The sequence below is a fragment of the Marmota flaviventris genome, chromosome X (assembly GCF_047511675.1).
Source record: "Marmota flaviventris isolate mMarFla1 chromosome X, mMarFla1.hap1, whole genome shotgun sequence".
NCBI classification, from domain to species: Eukaryota; Metazoa; Chordata; class Mammalia; order Rodentia; family Sciuridae; genus Marmota; species Marmota flaviventris.
The window spans coordinates 42,102,798-42,115,644 of NC_092518.1; the positions used below are offsets into that span (position 1 = coordinate 42,102,798).

Below are 12,847 nucleotides of genomic sequence, written 5' to 3' on the forward strand. Positions count from 1 at the left end.
CTTCGAATAGTGTCCCCACTCATAATGCACCCCGTCTTCCAATGATCCTTACAAGGCTCAATTTCCTCCTTCATCCCAGTTCCACCACAAGTACAAGGGCCATGGTAGCTGCCTGTCATGAGGAGTAGACTGCCCGCCAAAACAGAAATAGCAACATATTCCACAGGATTTACACTTTATCAAGAGTCTCATAACCAAATATTCAGAATGTCCATCCTATAATTTAAAATTACTCAGAATAAGAAATACCACTAGGGCTGGGGATGTGGCTCAAGCGGTAGTGCACTCGCCTGGCATGCGTGCGGCCCGGGTTCGATCCTCAGCACCACATACAAACAAAGATGTTGTGCCCACCGATAACTAAAAAATAAATATTAAAAAAAAATTCTCTCTTTACTCTCTGTCTCTCACTCTCTCTTTAAAAAAAAAATTCTTTGCTCTCTCACAATTCTATAATTTAAAAAAAAAAAAAAGAAAGAAAGAAATACCACTAAAATGGTACAAATCAAATGGGAAAAGACATGGGCAGATATCAATGTAAAAAAGTCCAAGATATTGAGATTGGGGGTGGGTACTAGAGATTGAACCAAACACTTAATCACTGAGCCATATCCCCAACCTTTTTATTTATTTACTTATTTTTATTTTGAGACAGAGTCTCACTAAGTGGTTTAGTGACTCGCTAAGTTGCTGAAGCTGGCTTCAAACCTGCAATCCTCCTGTATCAGCCTTCCTAACACAACCACACAAGAGAAGACTTTTGAAACAAATGTAAAATCAAAAATATTAGTATAAAGAAGAGAATAATCTTTTAAAAAGAAACAAATGGAAATTTTAGAACCGAAAAATGAAATGACCAAATAAAATTTTCACTGCATAGGTTCAAAAATAGAATGGAAATGAGAGAATAATTCATGAACTTTAAGACAGATCAATAGAAATTATTCAGTCTGAACAACTAAGAAAGATATTGAAAGAAAAGTGAATAGAACTTCAAGGGTCTGTGAGAAAATACTAAAACATCGTCATTTATATCATCAAAATCCTGTAAGAACAAGTGGAATTGGAAGTATGGTGATTGAAATTTACACACACACACACACACACACACACACATTTAAAACAATAATTGCTGAGGGCTGGGGTTGTGGCTCAATGGTAGAACACTCATCTAGCATGTGTGAGACCCTAGGTTCAATCCTCAGCACTACATGAAAAAAATGAATAAATAAAGGTATTGTGTCCAACTACAATTAAAAAAACAAAATATTTTTTAAAAAAACAATAATTGCTGAAAACTCCACAAATTCAGTAAAAGATGTAAACATATTGATTTAAGAAGCTCAGCAAACTCCAAACAGGATAAAACTCAATAAATCATACCTAGGCATACTATAATTAAACTGCTGAAAACTAGAGATAAAAATAAATATCTTGAAAGTGGGCTGGGGTTGTGGATCAGAGATAGATAGAGTGCTTGCCTACCATGCATTAGACACTAGGTTCGATCCTCAGCACCACATAAAAATAAAATAAAGATATTGTGTCCACCTATAACTAAATAATAAATGTTAAAAAAGCAAATATCTTGAAAGTATGTAGAGAAAAAGGATCAAATGGCTACAAAATTCTCATCAGAAACCATTGGGGCTGGTAAGAAATGTCTCAATATTTTCAAAGTGTTGAAAGAAAAAAAAATAACCTTTCAATCCAGAATTCTACATCAAATTATCCTTTAGGAGACACGAATGGTGTGACTCTACTTTGTGAACAACCAGAGACATTAAAAATTGTTCTCTATATGTGTACTATGAATTGAAATGCATTCTGCTGTCATGTATAACAAATTAGAATGAATAAATAAATTAAAATATCCTTCAGGAAGGAAGGTGTCAATAAGATATTCATAGATTAAGAAAAACAAAGAGAATGTGTTGAAAGTGAGCCCAAAAGGATTACAATGGAAATTCTTCAGACAAAAGGAATATGAAACCAGGAGGAAATCTGTAACATCAGGAATTGAGGAAGAGAAATATAAATAATAAATATTTAGCCAACTACAATAGACTATTCTTCTTTTAAATTAAAACATATTTGAGGATTTAAAACAAAACTTTAAACATTGTCTGATGGAATTTCAATGTATCAAAACATATAAAATAACTATAATACAAAAAGTGGATACTAAAGAGAACTGTGTGGTGGTAAGTTTTCTACATCACATTTAAAATGGTAAAATGGGGCTGTGTGTGTGGCTGAGTGGTAGAGTGCTTACCTAGCATGTGTGAGGCACTGGGTTCCATTCTCAGCATCATATAAAAAAATTCCGTCCATCTAAAACTAAACAGAAAATGTTTAAATAAATAAAATGGTAAAATATTGATTCTAAGTAGACTATGGAGAATTAATTATGTATTTTAATTCCTAAAGAATCATATTAAAATATACAAAAATACAGTTGAAACACAACAGATAAATTTTAGAAGTATACTAAAAATGTTCAAATAACCCAAAGAAAAGGAAAATAGCAGAGAAAAACAAAAAAACAGGAAAAAACAAAATAAATAATAAAATGTTACATGTAAATCCAAATGTTAAATGCAAATAAGTTAAACATACCAATTAAAAATCAAAGATTTGGGACTAGGGCTAGGGCTCAGTGGCAGAGCACATGCCTAGCACGTGTGAGGTACTGGGTTCTATTCTTAGCACCACAAAAAAAAAATGAAAGATTTTTTGTGTCAGACAGTCTAATAAATAACTTGGAAAAGAAAAAAAATCAAAGATTATAAGAATCAATTTTTAAAAGAAGGGAAAAAATCCAATATATGCTATATTTTTTAATTAGAGCAAATTATATTCCTTGCTTTTATAATTGTGTCAAAATGAATCCCAATGTCATGTATAACTAAAAAGAACAATAAAAATGAAAAAAAGAAACTTCAAATATAATGATATAAGTATGTTAAAATAAAAAGATGAGCCTGACACAGTGGTGTACACCTGATATCCCAGCAACTCAGGAGGCAGAGGCAGGAGGATTGCGAGTTCAAAGCCAGCCTCATCAAAAGTGAGGTACTAAGAAAGTGAAACCCTGTCTCTAAATAAAATACAAAATTACTTTGGGGATGTGGCTTAGTGGTGAGGTGCCTCTGAGTTCAATCCCCAGTACCCACTCCCCCTAAAAAAGAGTTGGAAAATAAAATAACAATATTTATGGACAATGAAGTTTGAAATGAATGTGCAAATGGAGATAAAACTAACTGAATTTCTCAGAAGTGAGAACAGTCAGTTGAATTCTGTAGAGGACAGAGTTTGCATATCTACAGACAAAAATTCTTTTGCATCGCTATCAGTCATGTGCAAGTTTCAGAGTTGTAAAATAACTCCCATAGACTCAGAACTGCCAACATTTTAAATTTGCAACAATTAGAAGAATCATTCTGTACAGAGTACTAACATCTTCTATTGTGCACAGGAACTTGGCCTTCACATTTTTTTCTAACAGCCACATGGAGGTGGAACACACCAAGAATGTTCAGCTTAGTGTAATTCCTACTAAGGAACTGAATCTCTTTTCCCAGTGAGTTCACTCATCTAGTACATTTCACAATTACTTCCTGATAATGAATACATACAAAAGAGTGTTTTATTGTACCCATCCTGAATATGGAAAATCATATCACTTGATGAGTCATGTCTTCAGCATTTTCTTAATTTTAACTTTATGGTCTGTTTTGTAGTATTTATTTATTTTTTTTTTTTTTGAGAGAGAGAGAGAATTTTTTTTAGTATTTATTTTTTAGTTTTCGGTGGACACAACATCTTTATTTTATTTTTATGTGGTGCTGAGGATCGAACCCAGTGCCCCGTGCATACCAGGTGAGCACACTACCACTTGAGCCACATCCCCAGCCCTTTTTATTTTCTTTTCATTTAATATTTTACTTACGTTTGTTCCAAGCCAAGTTATGTACAACATAAGTATTCAAATTATAAAATTTAGCTTCTGTATTTCATTATATCTCTAAATGTTTAAAATTCTAAATAAAATTCTCCAAAAGGGGGCTGAGGATGTAGTGTAATGTTTGAATACCTACCTAGCAAGTACAAGGTCCTGGGTTCAAATCTCAACACTGCAAAGAAAAAAAAAAAAAAAAACCTTCCAAAAGGCAAATGGATCTATTTGCTTACATTAACCTTTGAATGATATTTTTCTCTTGATTTTATATTCATTTGATTTAAGTCCTGTATTTATATACTATTTTATTAATGTGTAATAACATTTCTTAAATATATTTATACCTTTAAAAAATAATAATAATATAACAGATAAACATTAATAAAAGAAATTTCAAACTATTTATATCTGAAAAAGTAGACTACAGAGCAAAAAAATTACTAGGGACAAAGAGAAACATTACACACTGATTAAAAAAAAAAAAATCTTCATCTAACTCCAGTCAAAATGGCAATTATCGAGAATACAAGCAATAATAAGTGTTGGAGAGGATGTGGGGGAAAAGTACACTCATAACATTGGTGGTGAGACTAAAAATTGGTGCAACCAGTCTGGGAAGCAGCATGGAGATTCCTCAGTAAACTTGGAATGGAACCTCCATTTGACCCAGCTATCCCACTCCTCAGTCTATACCCAGAGGACTTAAAAATCAGCATACTATAGAGATGTGGCCACATCAATTGTTATAGCAGCTCAATTTACAATAGCTAAACTATGGAACCAACCTAGATGCCCTTCAACAAATGAATGGATAAAGAAAATATGGGGGGCTGGGGATGTGGCTCAAGCCGTAGTGCGCTTGCCTGGCATGCGTGTGGCCCAGGTTCGATCCTCAGCACCACATACAAACAAAGATGTTGTGTCCGCCGAAAACTAAAAAATAAATATTAAAATTCTAAAAAAAAAGCAAATATGGTACATATACACAATGGAATATTACTCAGCCTTAAAGAAGAATGAAATTACAGCATTTGCAGATAAATGGATGGAACTGGAGAACATCATGCTAAGTGAAATAAGCCAAACCAAGAAACCAAAGGCCAAATGTTTTCTCTGATAAGTGGATGCTGATCTATTATGGGGGTGGGGTAGGGAGGGATGAAGGAACTTTGGATTAGGCAGAGGCAAGTGAGGGAAGAGGAGGAGGTGTGGGGGTGGAAAGGATGGTAGAATGAGACAAACATTATTACCCTATATACATGTATGAGTATACAACCAGTGTGACTCTGCACCATGTACAGCCAGAGGAATGAAAAGTTGCACTCCATTGTGTACAATGCGTCAAAATGTATTCTATTGTCATGTATAACTAATTAGAACAATTTTTTTAAACACTTCACCAGGGGGGCTGTGGATATAGCTCAGTTGGTAGAGTGCTTGTCTTGCATGGATAAAACCTTGGGTTCAATCCCCAGAACCACACACACAAAAAAAAAAATTCACCAGGAATATATAATAATCCTTAATATGTGTGCACTTGCACTGGGAGTCTCATGACCAACTCAGCCAGCTTCAATTATGCACTAAAAGGGTTCACAGAACTAAAAATATAATTGAACTGATGCCTGGGATTTATTACAGCTTAAGAATACTAAATAAAACTAGCAAAGGGAAAAGTGCATGGGTGAAGTCCAGAGAAAACTAATGCAAACTTCTAAGAGTCCTCCTTTCCCAGTGGGGTCACACAATTCATTCCTCCAGCAATGAATTGTGACCTGTGTGAAGTGTTGTCCTATCAGGACACCTTATGAAAGACTCAGTGCCAAGGTTTTTAAAAGAAATACATATGCAATCTCAGCCTAGTACATATCAAGATTCCAGATCATAGAAGGAAAGTAAATGTTCAGTATAAAGCCTATAGTTTGGATGTACAGTTTAAGCAGAGTAAACAAACAATCTTTGTCAGCTAGGAATTGATGGGAATCTTTTTGACATCCAAGTTCACAGACTCCAGAGAAAAACCAACCTCACAAGCCTTTCTAAGGATAACCATCTCAAGCCTGCTATCATAACACTTTTTCATAAAGCACTAAACAACAGAGCTTCCAAATACATAAAAACAGACAAAACTGTAAAGACAAATACATGAATCTACAATTGTAGTTGGAGACTTAAATACTCTCTCAGAATTTTGTAGAACTAGGGCTGGGGGTGTAGCTCGGTGGTCAAGCTCTTGCCTAGCATGTGCTAAGAACCTAGGTTCAATCCCCAGCACCAAAAACTAAATTTCAAATCCAGAAATATGTAAAACTAGTAGGAGGATAAATCAATAACACAGAGAAGTATTGAGCAATAGCATATACCAACAGAGTTTCATTGACTTGTATAGAACTTTCCACAAAACAAGAGCAAAATAAATATTCTTTTTAATTGCATATTGACATTTTACCAGGATAAGCCATATTCTGGGATGTAAAACAAATCATAACAAATATAAAATAATTGAAATCATACAGACAGTGCTTTTTGACCATAATGGAAATAAACTAGAAATCAATGAGAGAAAGTTAACAGAAAAATCTCAAACCCTTGAGAGTTAAATAATACACTTTTGGGTTTGTTTTGTTTTGTTTTGTTTTGTTTTTTTGAGGGTGATACAAAGAATTGAACCAAGGGGTGCTTTACCACTGAGCCACAACCCCACCCTTTTTATTTTTTCATTTTGAGACAGGGTCTCACCAAGTCGCCTAGGGCCTCACTAAGTTTCTGAGGCTGGCTTTGAACTTGAGGTCCTCCTGCTTCAGCCTCCCAAGTCACTGGGATTACAGACATTCATCACCGCACCCAGCTAAATAATACAGTTCTAAGTAATCCATAGGTCAAAGAGATAATCTCAGGGATGATTACAACATATTTTGAATAGGTGTACATGGTGGCACATCACTGAAATCCCAGATACTCAGGAGACTAAGGCAGGAGGATTGCAAGTTTGATATGAATCTGGGCAATTTATCAAGACCCTGCCCCAAAATAAAATAAATGTATCTGAGGATTAGCTCAGTGGTAAAGCACTTGCCTAGTTATGTGCAAGATCCTAGGTTCCATCCTCAGCACCACAAAAATAGTTTGAATAGAATGAAAGACAAAATAACAACATACCAAAATTTTCAGAGTACAGTTAAATCAAGAGGGGAGTTTATAGCATCAAATGCTTACATTAGACCAGAATATTGTGTAGCTCCATAGTAGACAATTTGCCTTGCTTGCATAAGGCTCCCAGCACTGTCAAAAAAAATCAATAAGAAAAGCTTCCCCCTTCAGAATCTGAACAAATAAATAAATGAAGAGCAATATAAAACCAAAGCAAGCAGAAGGGGAGAAACAATAAATATTGGAGCAGAAATCAATGAGATTAAAAACAAAAAAAAAGAATTAATATGGGGCTGGGAATGTAGCTCAGTCATAGAGCACTTGCCTGGCATGCATGAGGTCCCACCAACACAAAGAAAATTGAATTCACACTAGAAAATCTTTTAAGATAAGAGGTTGAAGAATGGGTCTGCATTTGAATGGCTCTGAGTGGGTCCCAGGCTGGGAGCCAAGGGACACTCTAGGCTGCTGGGTGCAATTCATCAGTGCTAGTGCTGAGCTACAATGCCATGACACCATGAGGTTATTTAAGAGATTACAGCATCTGAAACCCACAATGTTAAAAAACAGAATTTTCACAATATAGAGGATCATTCTGAAATAGGGATTTAGGATAAAGAGTGAGAGAAATACTGAGTCTTAACGGAAACATCCATGAGTCATTGAGATGCAGAAATCACAGTTGTAAATCTTGAGCAACAGGCCTTTGGCCCATGCCCTTGTAAAATAAGGGAAATACACAAGGACAGGGAAAATTAACTTGAAATTGTTCGGCTCCAATGTGGCTCCACCTTCAGTCTTACCCCTAATACAGCCCTTCTATAAATATTGGACCCCCAGCCCCAAGTGGGGGTGCTTCTCACTCTTAAGATAGCCTGTATTCTCCCTTAAATGTGTATCTACCTTCCTAAATCAACTTCTGCCCATGCCTTTGTCTGGCTCATGCTGAAATTCTTTTTGGTCACTTACACCAAGAACTCCCTAAGTTGAATTCCCCTCCCCTCTGGGAACTTGTTGGACCCTTCTCCAGAAACATCTCCTCTCTTCCTAGAAAAAGAATCCCTAATTTCACTAATAAGAACATGAAGAAGATTTTAAAACATCTCCAAAACAGTTGGCTGTGGACATAAGTAGAACATTTGGACAAGCTGGGAAGAGCCCAGATAAACTATATAAGGGAAGAGTTTGTGAATGTGGCTGAGTGGTAGAGTGCTTACCTGGCATGCACAAGATCCTGGGTTCAATCCCCAGGACAGCAAAACAAACAAACAAACAAAAGTATATAAGGTGATCTATCACTAAAAGTTCATCATCCCTTTCCAAATCCTTGTTGGGATTGAGGGAAAATGCCCTAAAAGTGGAGGACATAACATGGAAAATAAAGACAATAAATTGGGTGCAGTGGCTTACACTCATAATCCCAGCAGCTAGAGAGGCTGAGGCAGGAGGATTGCAAGTTTGAGACCAGCCTCAGCAAATGAACAAGACTGTAAACAACTTATCAAGACCCTATCTCAAAATTAAAAAAAAAAAAAAGGTGGGGAGGTGATGCAGGCCTGTAATCTCAGCTCCTCAGGAGGCTGAGGCAGGAGGATCAAAAGTTCAAAGCCAGTCTCAGAAACTTAGTGAGACCCTATCTCTAAATAAAATATTTTTAAAAGGGCTGGGGATATATATGGCTCTGTGGTTGAGCATCCCTGGGTTCAATTTCTAGTATGAAGGAAAGAAAGAGGTAGAGGAGGAAGGAAGAAAGGAAGGGAGAGAGGGAGGTAGGGAGGGAGTCAATAAACTGGCTTGTGCAAGCCAGCTCCTGGAAAATTACACCAGGATTGAAAATATATGGTTAAGTTCAGTAACTTGTTCTTCACAGATCCATCATCAAAATACAGTGCCTTTTCCCCCCCCACACAGTTTCTCAGAACCATGAAACAATGGCACAAATTTTATTCCTCAAGAATTTGAGATAGTGCCTTTAAATTTCTAGAGAAAGAGAAGTATAAATTAAGTTGTAGCTTATTTGATGGGAATCGAAGATATTGGAGTTGTACTAGATTGCCCTTCCTGTGCTCACCAATATTTACTAGAAGAGAAACAACATATCTCACTTGACTAATAAGTAGAGTTGTTGCCTCTTGTAAAATCATTACTTAAAAGCAAACTTGAAAATATGTGGTAGTTGGTTTAAACTGGCTTCAAGCAACAATTAAAATGTGTTGATCAGAACTATTATCCAAAACAGAAATTATAAATGATGGAAATATTCAGATTTTAAAACAATAATTCAGTGGATAGTGGGAACAGAAAAACCATCCTACTTTGTTTCTGGGATATGCTAGTTACGTAGCCTAGAATGTATATGCTTGTTTATTACAGTTGCACGGACAGAGTTTGTCTATTAAAGAGCATTTAGTTGTTCAAAGTATCCTTGGATTATATGATTTCCAAAAGTAGGTCTCTTCTGAGAACTGTGAACTGTGGAAGAAATCAAACTATTTTTTTTTCTTTTAAAAAGCCACATGATGAGGGGCTGGGGCTGTAGCTCAGTGGTAAAGTGCTTGCCTCATATGTTTGAGGCACTGGGTTTAATCCTCAGCACCACATAAAAATAAATAAAGATACTATGTGTTCATCTACAACTAAATAATTTTTTTAAAAAAAGCCACATGATGAAACTACTGTAAAACCTAACAATCTACTTCACATTGAAGTGGAAAAATATCCAAAAGAAGCAGCTTCAATTTCAATGAGGTAAAAGTGCACTCGCTATGAAGGGGTTGGGGCTGGGGCTCAGCGGTAGAGCACTCACCTAGCACATGTGAGGCACTGGGTTTCATCCTCAGCACCACATAAAAATAAATCAACAAAATAAAGGTATTGTGTCTGTTTACAACTAAACAAAATATCTTTTTAAAAAAAAGTTCACTATGAAGACTTTGTTCATCTTTGCTGCATTTGGGATTTATATGGTCATTTAATAACTTCGTGTAAGATTGTCTGGATCTTAAATACTATCCTTCATAAGAATATAATATATAACACATGAAATAATAAGATAGAACTTCTTATTAGGAACCACAAAGACCACTCATCTTTTTATTTATTTTTTCATTTAGTTAGTTTTGGTGGTGCTGGGGGTGGAACCCAGAGCCTTGCAATATGCTAAGCGAGTGCTCTACCACTGAGATATATCTTTCCCTTCATCCTTAATTATTTCAAGACTGTTTTATTAAAAAAAAAACCTTACCCAGGAATGGTGGAACACAACTATAATCACTGCTCCTCAGGAGGCTAAGGCAAGAGGAGCACAAGTTCAAGACCAGCCTCTACAACTTAATGAGGCCCTGTCTCAAAAATAAAAAATGAAAGTTCTGGGGATGTAGCTCAGTGGTGGAGAGGCCCTAAGTTCAATGTCAGTACCAAAAGAAAAAAGAAACATTTATATATGTGCCTCTACTTTCATATGCTGAGAAGACTATAAGTTTAAAACAACATAGCAAACAATCAATATTTTAAAGAAATTTTCCATATTGAGATTCTGTATGTGCAAAAGCCTTAATTATTAATATGCCAATGTTTATGATGTCAATATCTGTTCTAAAAATTAAAACCTACCTAGGATGTATGAAGCCCTGGCTTTGATCCCCAGCACTGAAAAATAAATAGATAGATAGATAGATAGATAGATAGATAGATAGATAGATACTTTTGGCATGATAAAGTTGTGGAATTACATCAGGGGTTTATGTTTGTGTAGAATGTTGTTGTTGAAAATATTCCACACTATTTTTACAACTTGAGAATATTTTTAGTATCTCTGACTTTTTATTTTTTATTTTTCTAGTTTTAGCAATCTTTTTTTTTCCTTTTCATTGATTTACTTTTTAATTGATGAATCAGTTATACACAAGGTGAAATTCACTGTGATATGTTCATACATGTGCATGACATAGTTTGGTTAATTTCCTTCTGTTGCTCCTCCTCTTTCCTATCCCTTCTCCCCTCTCCCTCATTTCCCTTCCTCTACTCCACTTTTCTCCCTTCCATTTTCATATATTATTTCTGATACTTTTGCCAGAATCATCATGTCATATATGTATGTGTTGTCTCTATATAAAGAAAATTGTGAATATGTATTTCTATGAATGTTTATCTGGAAATTTCCAAGGATTTGACTAGTATATATCTATTTATATTCATTTTTATTCATTAATATATATTCATTTTATTTTATTGCATATAGATTTCTAATATTTTGCATTCTTATATCATTAAGCTACCTTCATTTAAATAAATTCATTAAATATTTTGTTTGAGTAAATTCACTAAATATTCCCTTAAAAATCAACAAACAAAATAAGAAGTTGCAATAAGAATGAGCTACCACTACACACCTATTAGAAGGGCCAAAATCCAGACCAGCAACAACACCAAATGCTGATGAGGATGTGGAGCAACAGGAACACCCATTCATTGTTGGTGGGAATGCAAAATTGTACAACCACTTCAGAAGTTTGGCAGTTACTTATCAAATTAAACATACTCTTACCATACCATCCAGCAATTGTATTCCTTGTATCTACCCAAAAGAGGTGAAAACTTATGACCACATAAAAACCTGCACACTGATGTTTATAGCCATTTTATACATAACTATCAAAATTTGGAAACAACTAAGATACATTTCAACAGATGATTGGATAAACTGTGGTATATCCAGACATGAAACATTATTCAGCACTTAAATAGAAATGAGCTATCAAGCCATGAAAAGACATGGAAGAAACTTAAATGCATATTACTAAGTGAAAGAAACCAGTCTAAAAAGGCAATATATTGTATGATTCCAACTATAAACAGAACATTCTGGAAAAGGCAAAACTATGAAGGCAATTAAAAGTTCAGTGGTCACCAAGGGTTAGAGGTGAGGGAAGGATGAGTAGGCAGAGCACAAAGGATTTGTACAGAAGTAAAACTATTCTGTATGATATTATAATGGTGGATACCTGTCATTATGCATTTGTCCCAACCACAGAATGTATAACACCAAGAGTGAGCCCTAATGTAAACTAAGGATTTTGTGTGAAAACAATGTGTTGGTGTAGGTTCATCAATTGAAATGAATGTACCACTCTGGTGTAGGATGTTGTGGGGAAGGCTCAGCATGTGAGAGAAAAGGGATAAATGGGAATTCTCTGTACTTCCTGCTCAGTTTTGCTGTAAACCTATAACTTCTTTTAAAAAATAAGTTTCCAGGCCTAGATAATTTCACTGGCAAATTGTATCAAAACTTTAGGAAAAGAAGGACACTTCTCAAATCATTTTATAATATTAGCATTGCCCTGATACCAAAACTAGAAAAAGGACTGTATGGGAAAAGAAAACTATGGCCCAATTTCCCTCAGTAATGTAGACGCAAAAAAAAAAAAAAATCCTCGATAAAATATTAGTAAATCAAATCCAATAAAACACATAAAGAATAATACACTATGACTAAGTGAAACTCATCATAGGAATGCAAAATTGGCTCAGTATTAAAAATCAATCAATCCAATGTACCATATTAACATACTAAAGTAATTGAAACACATGATAATATCAAGTGATGCAAAACAAGTATCTGAAAAAAACTTAACATTAATTCATTATTTTAAAAATTCACTTAACAAGCCAGGTGGGGAAAAGAACTCTCACAGTCTGTTATAAAGCATCTACAAAGAAATCCCCACACCCGAGAAG

At 35.0% G+C, this 12,847-nt stretch overlaps 1 pseudogene; it reads left to right on the top strand.

Annotated features, from left to right (window-relative positions):
- The first annotated feature begins 8,950 nt into the window (after window positions 1–8,950).
- LOC114105721 (KATNB1-like protein 1 pseudogene) lies at window positions 8,951–9,562 on the top strand (annotated as a pseudogene).
- The last annotated feature ends 3,285 nt before the right edge of the window (window positions 9,563–12,847 follow it).